Below are 10,000 nucleotides of genomic sequence, written 5' to 3' on the forward strand. Positions count from 1 at the left end.
GAATGGCTGTTTTAGTTACAGTTGTTATTATTTTCCATATTGTTTTAATCCTCATCATCATTATAATAATGATAATAATGATGATGATTGTGACAATCGCTATCACTATCACTATTATTATCAGCATTATCTTCATTGTTGTTATTATTCGTATTCTTAGAATTCTTACTATTTATAATTTATGTTATTATATGCCATGTTATTTTATTTATGTTATTTTATATATGTTATTATATGTTATGTTATATACAATCCTAAAACTAGTAATCTTTTTTGTACAATGGCTTTTTAGAAAATATAAACAAAGCCAGGAAGGTAGTTGGCTGTATAGAATTGTAAACAAATAACATTTAGAGGGAACCATGTCTGACGTCTTTAGATATGACCCTGATGTGTCCTCGTCACATTGATTGGCACTCGGATGATTTTGATAATATGAAGATAAATTGCAAAGTTAATTGCAGTAATTTGAAACATTGTTAGCAAACCATTTGGGGTTAGTGATAGTGAACGACGTTTCCTGTTGTGGGGTAAGTTTTTTTTTATTATGATTGTACATTGATTTATTAATAACAATATGAACGCAATGGCAACTAATTGGCATAATGCTAATATTTAAACATTCAACTTTATTATGCTATGAAGCTGTTACCGCGCCATTCTCCCCCCCTTCCTCTCACCCGGCCTCCCTCATTCACACTTTCCATTTCTCCTCACTCTATCTCTTTCATTGCTTCTTCCCCCTTTCTACCTTCCTCTTTCTCTAAGACATGCCCCACCTTATTCCATCCGCCTAAACGCCACCCCGTGTCTCTCTGCCTGGAATGGACCCTGGGTGAATTTGGCGTTGAATGGGCGAGGTTAGAGCAGACGGGTGACGGATGGGGATGGATGAGTGCAATCTAGGCTTCAGTCCATCGCCTCCGCCCAGCCACGTGGTGTGAGAAACGGCGAATTTAATATAGGCCTATGCCGGAGGGAAGGGGTGGGTGGGGGGGGGGGGCAGACCGCTGGAAGGAGTAGAGAAGGGGAGGAGGAGTGAACTGACGAGATACTTCTGCCTATCTTAGAAAAAAAGAGAAAATGAGTGAGAAGAGAGGGAAAGAGAACAAATGAGAGGAAAAGTAGAGAATGAGAAAAAGAGAAAGAGAACAAAAGAGAAGAGAGAGAAAGAGAGAAAAAAGAGAAAGAAAGAGGGAGAAAGAAGGAGAGAGAAAGAAAGAAACAAAGAAAGAAAGAAAGAAACAAAGAAAGAAAGAGGAGAGAGAAAAAAAAGACAAAGAGAGAGGAGCGAGAAAGAAAGAAAAAGAAAGAAGGAAAGAAAGAAAGAAAGAGAAAGGAGAGAAAAAGAGAAAAGAGAAAGAAAGAGAGAGGAAAGGGAAAGAAAAACAGAAAGAAAGTGAGATAAAGAAAACAAGAGAGGAGAGAGAAAGAAAGAGAATAAGAGAAAAAAAAAGAAAAAAGAGATAGAGAGAGAAAGAAAGAAATAGAATAAAAAGAAAGAAAGAGAGAGGAGAGAGAAAGAAAGGATAGAAAGAGAGAAAGAAAGATGAGAGGGAAACAAAAAGAGAGAAAGAAAGAAAGAGAAAGACATGGAGAAAGAAAGAGAGAGGAGAGAGAAAGAAAGTGAGAGAAAGAAAGAGAGAGAGAGAGAAAGAAAGAGAGGGAGAAAGAAAGAGGGCGGGAAAGAAAATGTGAAAGAGAGAGAAAGAGAGAAGGAAAGAGAGAGAAAGAAAAAGAGAAAAAGAGAGAGTAGAAGAGAGAAAGAAAGAGAGAAGAAAGAGATAAAAAGAGAAATGAAGAGAGAGAGAGAGAAAAGGAAAGAGAGACAGAAAGAGAGAGAAAGAAGGAAAGAGACAGAAAGAGAGAGCGAGAGGGAAAGAGAGAGAGAGAAGTAAAAAGAGAGAGAAGTAAAAAGAGAGAGAAAGAAAGGGAGAGAGAGAAAGAAAGGGAGAGAGAAAGAGAGAAAGAAAAATAAATAAAAAAGAGTGAGAAGTGAGAGGCGAGGGAAAAAAAAGGTGTGAGAGAGGACAGAAAGAGAAAGTGAAAAAGAGAAAAGCAGAGAAACAGACTGATAGACGGAGAAAGAAAGAAGCCACAACGAAAGAGCAAGACAGAAAAAAACAGCCAAAGGAAAAGCCATCTGTCGTTTTGCATTCCAGAGGAACAAGTCAAAAATAGAACAGCGCCAGGCTGTTACATAAAGGGCGCGCGGAAGGGTTACTGGCACACAAAGGCCGTAAGAACCTTTTAGCGCGGAGGCGGCACGCGGTTCAGGGTGCCAACTTTCAGACCCTTCCTTAGGGGAGAGGGCCAGACGACGGCCCTTTTATGAGGCTGATTGAAAAAAAATATCAGTATCATCAGTTGAAAACGTGAGAAAAGTAGCACTAGCACGGGGTGATGTAAACACAAGCTTGGGATTCGTGTGATCAACTGACCGTGAAGTTCTAAGGTGGAAAAAGTGGGCGTTCCGAAGTCTTCCCTCCCCAAAGAAAATAATGTTCAGGAGGGGGCTTTAACCTCGTCTCCCCTCGAGACGCTCTACACTCTCTCTCTCTCTCTCTCTCTCTCTCTCTCTCTCTCTCTCTCTCTCTCTCTCTCTCTCTCTCTCTCTCTCTCTCTCTCTCTCTCTCTCTCTCAGCCGGGAGTCAAGCAGCGCGGACAAATTGCAGTGCACTTGACCGACATATCGCCTGTTTTCCAAATCTGCGCCACGACACCATGATTGGCGCTTCCGACCGCCGCAATCTCGACGCCTTGATGGTTGTGAGCACCGCTAGAGGCGCTGCGGGCGGATCAACAGAATGCAGTCGCTTAGTATTTGTATACACGCGCGCGCACACACACACACACACACACGCGCGTGCGCGCGCGCACATACGTTCTAACATGCACACTCACACTCGCCCTGTATTAAACCCTCTCACCAAATTTCCTTAGAGTAACTGAACATATGAATTACCCCCTCCCCTCCCCTGACCCCCTCCTTTCTTTCTTCGCCACCGCGTCCCTCTTTGGCGGCGCACAAACAGCAAGGCCACCGTCGAGGGAGGCAGCTCAGTCTTTCACGAACTTAACCAATTATTAGTGATTTTACGGCGCGCGGCTCGCTTGTCTTGCTGCGAACGACGGCGCGGCTGCGGCTGCGGCGACGGGTGAGGGACGCCAGGATGCCAGGCCGTGTTGCAATGGAGCCGCAGCGCGAGGAAAGGGAAAGGGAAAAAGACTTGGCTCAGTTATTGAAGCTCTACGGTATGAAACCGAGGTCAACCTCGGACCCGGTGGGGACCAGCAAGCAAAGGCACGAGAATCGACTTTTGGGAAGGGGAAGAAAAGAAACGAAACGAATAAGAAAAAGGATGAATAGAAATAAAAGAAAATAAAAGAACACGAAACAGGGCGAAAGGAAAGAAGTACAAGAAACTGAAGATGCTCAAAGCAGCGAAGGTGCTTGGTACTTCGCGGCCAGATGCGGAGGCAGGACGGGAGATGCGCACCTGTTGGACCACGTATCTGACAGGTGAATCAGAGCCAGCGGGAGAGGAACGGGTGGAGGGAGGGAGGGAGGGAGGGAGGGAGGGAGGGAGGGAGAGGGATGCAGGGGAAGAGAAGGAGGGAGTGATAGATGGGAGGGCCGGAGGAGGGGAGGAATCGGGAAGGGGGGAAGAAAGAGTAAAATGAAGGGCTATAGAAAGGAGGAGGGAGGAGATAGGAAGAAGGAGGAAGACAAATAGAGAAAGTGAGAGAGAAGGAGTGACAGGAGAAAAAAGAAGGAGGGAAGGAGTTGGTGAGTGAGAATGGGGCAGAGAGGAAGAGAGAATTAGGGAGTGAGAGTGAGTTTGAGACTGGAACTCAGGGAGAGGGCGAGATAAAGATAGAAAGGGACGATGAATCCCCAATCATCACCCGGGGTCATTCAGCCGAGTTAAAGTTCCAGGCAGACTACTACTCTCCTCACGAGCTGGTACGACCAACCAAGAAGTCAGAAAGCACGACCGCCCCTCTTACTAGGGAGATAAACCCCACCGAAGTCACCGACGAAGCGGTCGATCAACGAGACGACCGGACGACCAGCCTGGAGAGCCGAGCGCCCCACAAGGCATAAAGGCAGAGATAAGGAAGCGAGGCTGAGGATAAACGGGCCTTTCGGGAAGATAAGCAACGATTCCGCAAGAGGACGGAATCCCGCGCCGGTAGTAATGCCACCGTAAATAATGCGGAATGTGGAGGTGCAACTTTTGTCGACTGCGACTCTGTATATCGGACCACACACACTCACACGTGCGGGCGATGGACGCAGGGGACGGCGCCTCGACTCTTCGGGACGCTGCAAGCACTGGGTTGTCTTGCATGCGCTCATCTTTCCGAGTCTTCCTTTCTTTCTACTGTCTCCCCTGTTTACTCTGTCTGCTTCTCTTTCTCTCTTTCTCAGCACTCATTTCCCTAAGGCTGTATTGGAAGTGATGGGGAGGGGAAGGGGAAAGGGAAAAGAGAAAAGGGAAAAGGGAGTAGGGAAAAGGGAGTAGTAGTAATAGTAATAGTAATATTATTATTATTAGTAGTAGTAGTAATAGTAGAAGGAGGAGAAGGAGGAGGAGAAGGAGGAGGAGAAGGAGAAGGAGAAGGAGGCGGCTGAGGCGGCCAGGAGGGGGCAGGAGGTCGTGTGCTTGTCATGTTGCTCACGTAGCCTAGGCCGCTGACCCTGCTAGTCCTGCTTGGGCCTCCGCTGCCGCCCTCAGATAACACGCCTCTTGTCTCCCGCGTCTTTCCCTCGCCCGGCCGCCTCGTGTCACGCTCAGTGGAATGTCTTGTTCATAAAAAATGCTGCTGTGCGATGTGGCTCTTGTAGGTTAGAAAGGTCGGGGTAATGATGGTTAGGGCTACAAAGGACCTTTGTGAGTGATTGTCTTATCTGATGTTTTAAGGCATTGAGGCAAATCTAAGCTAGATTGCATGAAAAAAGGACTGTTCCAATGTTTATTAACATGGAGAGAGAGAGAGAGAGAGAGAGAGAGAGAGAGAGAGAGAGAGAGAGAGAGAGAGAGAGAGAGAGAGAGAGAGAGAGAGAGAGAGAGAGAGAATACGAGAGAGAGAGAGAGAATACGAGAGAGAGAGAGAGAATACGAGAGAGAGAGAGAGAATACGAGAGAGAGATAATACGAGAGAGAGAGAGAATACGAGAGAGAGAGAATACGAGAGAGAGAGAGAGAGAGAGAATACGAGAGAGAGAGAGAATACGAGAGAGAGAATACGAGAGAGAGAGAATACGAGAGAGAGAGAATACGAGAGAGAGAATACGAGAGAGAGAGAGAGAGTGAGAGAGAGAGAGAAAGTGAGAGTGAGAGTGAGAGTGAGAGTGAGAGTGAGAGTGAGAGTGAGAGAGAGAGAGAGAGAGAGACTGCAGTCACTATCGTAATTATCTAACACATTATGGTGAAAACGATATTGTTTTCCTTTCGTTTTATTCACTAATTATGTTTCTGCCTCGAACTTCTCCCTGCTGGTACTCTCTCCATTTCATTTCTCTCAGAGCAAAAGACTTCCCAGTCCTTGTGCGATGGATCTCCTATTATTTTCGCCCGTTGGTCACTCACGTCTCAATCAAACACCATTGAACGAGATCTTTGGACTCAATTTCTAAAGCCTTTTGTCAACGAGCACATTTAATGACTTAGTTCTTATTAACCTGCTTTTGTTATTAATCGGTCTTTCTTTCAAAGGCTGGAAGTGCTCCTGTCGTGACGTTGAAGTCTTGCAGTGTGTTGAACAGACGTCGGAGCGAAAGTTGACCCGTTCATTTTGCGTCTTGTCTTTGGCAAAGTAGATTTTTACTTTGCAAACGTTGATATCAGAAAGGTGTCTGTTGAGGAGGGACGTGAAAAAGCCTTTTTTTTTATTAATCTGTTACTACTTTTATAATGATTACTTTTATGGCTATTATTATTATTACCATTATTTTTTTATCATTATTGTTTTTATTATCATTATCATCTTCCTTTTCATTTTACTCATTATTATTTTGCTGATGATAAATCTATTGATGGTTACCGAGTTTGTTGCATCTTTCATGCATACTATAGTGTATTGTTCTTATTTTTATTATCATCATGACCATCGTAGTCATCGTCATTCATAACGAGCTATACTTTCTTCCGGGCCGCTCTCAGCTTCCCCAGCAAGATCTTGCAACATGTGTGAATGAATACAAAACAGTTGCAAGAAATCAGCAGTTAGTGCAAAGGGGCCAGCTGCTGTTACTGCTGGTCTTGCGGCCGAGTGTGCAAGGCAGCTTGATCTTTTGTGACGCAGGCAATTAAACTGTCATTGCCTCAAGTTCTTTGTCTATAGCGTAACCAGAATGGAATTGTTGAACTGGAATAAATAAATGTGGATGCGATCGTCGCAAAAAGAGATACGTTTTCCACTGAGTGAAAGTTATATTTCTTATGATGTCGATTTGAGGTCGTGTAGTGAGTCAAAAACATACATGATATAAGGTGTTCCTAAAGCATGTCGCTCTTCCCCCGTCCTTGTAACCTAGCCTAAGCTAATCCAAGCTAAGCTAAGCTGAGACTAGCCTAATCGAGTCTAGTCAAGTGTAGCCTAGCTTAATCTAGCTTAACAAAGTCTTACCTAATATACAGTAATCTAACTTACAAGAGCCATAGATAGCACACATTCTAGGAATAACAGCATAGATCATAAGCATGTTTGATGTATTTGGACGTTACCTTAGAAAAAAATGGATGTATATATATAGTATTAGTGCCAGACATATTACAGCATTTCTAAAATCGACCGCCCTTTATTCTCTCGCACGAGCATAGGTAGATTCAAATAAAATCTATTAATAGAAGCCATGAAATATATGTCACTAAGTTTCGCGTAAGACCACATTTATGACTTTTTCTTGAAAGAATGCTTTGGTTGTAATTTTAGCTAAATATCAAGAATAAAGCCACGGTCACTGCTTGCCAGGACTTGTTTCTTTTTATATGATGAAGAACAAAATAGTAACATATTTCTTTTGTAGAACGTTTTAACTATGACACTAATAATAAATAATTTACGCACGCATGCGCATATCACAGCGCATATGTAGAACCGCCCTCATTGCCTCTTTCCTCTGTCCCTCCTTGCCTATTTCCCCTCATTATTGCTTCATCCCCCCCACACGTTCTTTCTCTTTCTGTCTCCCCTCACCTCTCTCTCTCTCTCTCTCTCTCTCTCTCTCTCTCTCTCTCTCTCTCTCTCTCTCTCTCTCTCTCGTACATGAAGTCGAGAGTCATTTCACAACACGGATTTCGCTAAAACTATTCTTTCAACGAAACGCTATAACAAAAGAGTAAATTGGAAGTTGTGCTCCTTCGGGCACAACTAACGGACACGACAGGGTTGCAGGTTAGGGGCAAGTCTGGGAAAGAAGCAGGAGGAGGAGGTGGAGAAAAGGAAGAGGAAGAGGAAGAGGAAGAAAAAGAAAAAGAAAAGAAAAAGAAAAAGAAAAAGAAAAAAAGAAGATAAAGAAGAGGCAGAAAAATAAAAATAAAAATAAAAATAAAAATAAAAATAAAAAGAAAAAGAAGGGGAAGGAGTAGGAGAAAAAGGAAAAGAAAAAGAAAAACGAGAAGGAGTGAAGGAGGAGAGAGAGAGGAAAGATGCAAGGGGGATGGGAAAAGGGAAAGAGTGGGGCAGAGAAGAAGAGCTGGGAGAGAGGTTGGCAAGAAAAGAGGAAAAGCAGAACAAATAAGGAAACCTGGAAGGAAAGGGGGGCAGGAGGGGGTTTGCGAGGGAGTGATGTCGCAAGAATCGAAAGAGAAAGAAGGAAACAAAGAGAAACAAAAGGAACCTCTCAAGAGTTCCGCGACCGATGGAAATGGACAGCGACGCCTCCGGGCGGTGCGAGAAGGGCGGGAAAGGTCGGGAAAGCATGTGTGTAATGTATGGAAATCGACCTTCGCGACTCAAGGGGAAGCATTTCTGGTGGGAGAGAGAGAGAGAGAGAGAGAGAGAGAGAGAGAGAGAGAGAGAGAGAGAGAGAGAGAGAGAGAGAGAGAGAGAGAGAGAGAGAGAGAGAGAGAGAGAGAGTGAGAGGGTGGCAGAGAGAGAGAGAGAGAGAGAGAGAGAGAGAGAGAGAGAGAGAGAGAGAGAGAGAGAGAGAGAGAGAGAGAGAGAGAGAGAGAAAGGGGGAGGGAAGGAGGGAGGGAGAGAATGAGAGGGAGATCGGGTGTGAGAAAGAATAAGGAGATCGAGATCGAGATCGAGATAGAGCGATAGATAGATAAATAGAGATAGATGGATAGATAGATAGAGAGGGAGATATATAGAGAGGGAGGGAGATAAAGAGAGAGGGAGAGATATAAAGAGATAGGGAAGGAGATAGGGAATGAGAGGAAGATGGGGAAAGAGAGAAAGAGAGAGAAGAGGAAGAGAAAGAGTGAGAAAGAAAAAAAGAAAGAAAAAGGGAGAGGGAGAGGGAGAGGGAGAGGGAGAGGAAGAGGGAGAGATAGTGGTATGTCAAGAGAAAGAGGGAGAGAAAAGGAGACAGAAAACTAGAGGAGCAGAGAGAGAGAGAAAGAGGAAGAGAAAGAGAAAGCGAAAGCGAAAGAAATCGAGAAACAAAAGAGAGAGAGAAAGGGAGAGAGAGGCAGAGGGAGAGAAAAGGAGACAGACAAACAGAAAACTAGAGGAGCAGAGAGAGGCGAAAGGCAATGAAGAGGAGACAGCGACCGAGTACATATAATTTCCCGGGCGACGGTGCGTCCGCTGCCCTTGGCCGAATTGGGGTTGTAAACAAAACGGCGAAGGGAGACGTAGGGAAACGCGAATACGCCGAAGGCCTTTTCGCTATGTTGCTTCCTCGGGAAGATCAGGACCGGAGGCGGCTGAGGCAGCGAGCCATTCGAGTCATCAAAAGACGGCGTCTGTGTTTATATAATTTTTCATCTACTTTTTGTGTAGAAATGGGTTTCCTCGAGCCGCCGCTGCGTGTATGCTGTTACTCATGTCAATAAGAAGGGTCAGTTTTAGGTACTGTGGCTTCTATTTTTATTTGGCAGAGAATGAAAACGAGTAAGAAGGCCGATTAGGAGGAAGAAATGCAGGAAGAAAAGGAGGAGAGGGAGGGAAGGAGGAAATAAGATGAGAACATTAATGCTTGGAAAGAAGGCACAACAAAGAAAATATGAAAGAAAAAAAGGAATAAGTGTAAGACAAAGATGAAAATCAGATGAAAGAAGAATAACTTAGATAAAGAGAAAAATATAAAAAAGAGAGTAGGAAAAATGGAAACCAATAACATAGAGAAAAGAAAAGAAAGAAGTGCCAATAAGCTTATATCATTTTAATATGCAAAGACAAAGTATTTACGTTTTTTCCGGGGAAAATGAGAACCGGAGAGGAAGGCGAAGGAAAGAAATGATGATTGAAACTGAGAGAAACCGCAGGGTGGAAGCTGTTAGCGACGAGAGTATAGAAAGGGTTAGGTAAACGTGTTTGTGTGTGAAGGAAAGAGTAGAGTGGAGTGGAGTGGAGTGGAGTAGAGTAGAGTAGAGTAGGGTAGGGTAGGGTAGATTTGGGTAGATTAAGGTAGAGCAGGATAGGGTAGGGTAGGGTAGGATAAGGTAGGGTACGTTACGGTACGGTAGAGTAGGGTAGGGTAGGGTAGGGTAGGGTAGGGTAGAGTAGAGTAGAGTAGAGTAGAGTAGAGTAGAGTAGAGTAGAGTGGAGTGGAGTGGAGTGGAGTGGAGTGGAGTAGGGTAGGGTAGGGTACGGTAGAGTAGGGTAGGGTAGGGTAGGGTAGGGTAGGGTAGGATAGGATAGGATAGGATAGGATAGGATAGGATAGGGTAAGGTAGAGTAGAGTAGAGTATGATATGATATATAATAGCATATGATATAATATATGATATGATATATAATATGATATGATATATGATATGATATAATATATAATATATGATATGATATATAATATGACATGATATATGATATGATATAA

General features: G+C 43.9%; 1 protein-coding gene across 4 annotated transcripts in view; it reads left to right on the plus strand.

The window, feature by feature from the left end:
- The window catches only part of LOC122257674 (uncharacterized), a 139,679-nt gene that overhangs the window by 723 nt on the left and 128,956 nt on the right, over positions 1-10,000 (plus strand). The window lies entirely within an intron of this gene.

Source organism: Penaeus japonicus, unplaced genomic scaffold (genome assembly GCF_977035675.1).
Source record: "Penaeus japonicus unplaced genomic scaffold, GWHDUDI00000001_assembly GWHDUDI00000009, whole genome shotgun sequence".
In the NCBI taxonomy this organism is placed as follows: Eukaryota; Metazoa; Arthropoda; class Malacostraca; order Decapoda; family Penaeidae; genus Penaeus; species Penaeus japonicus.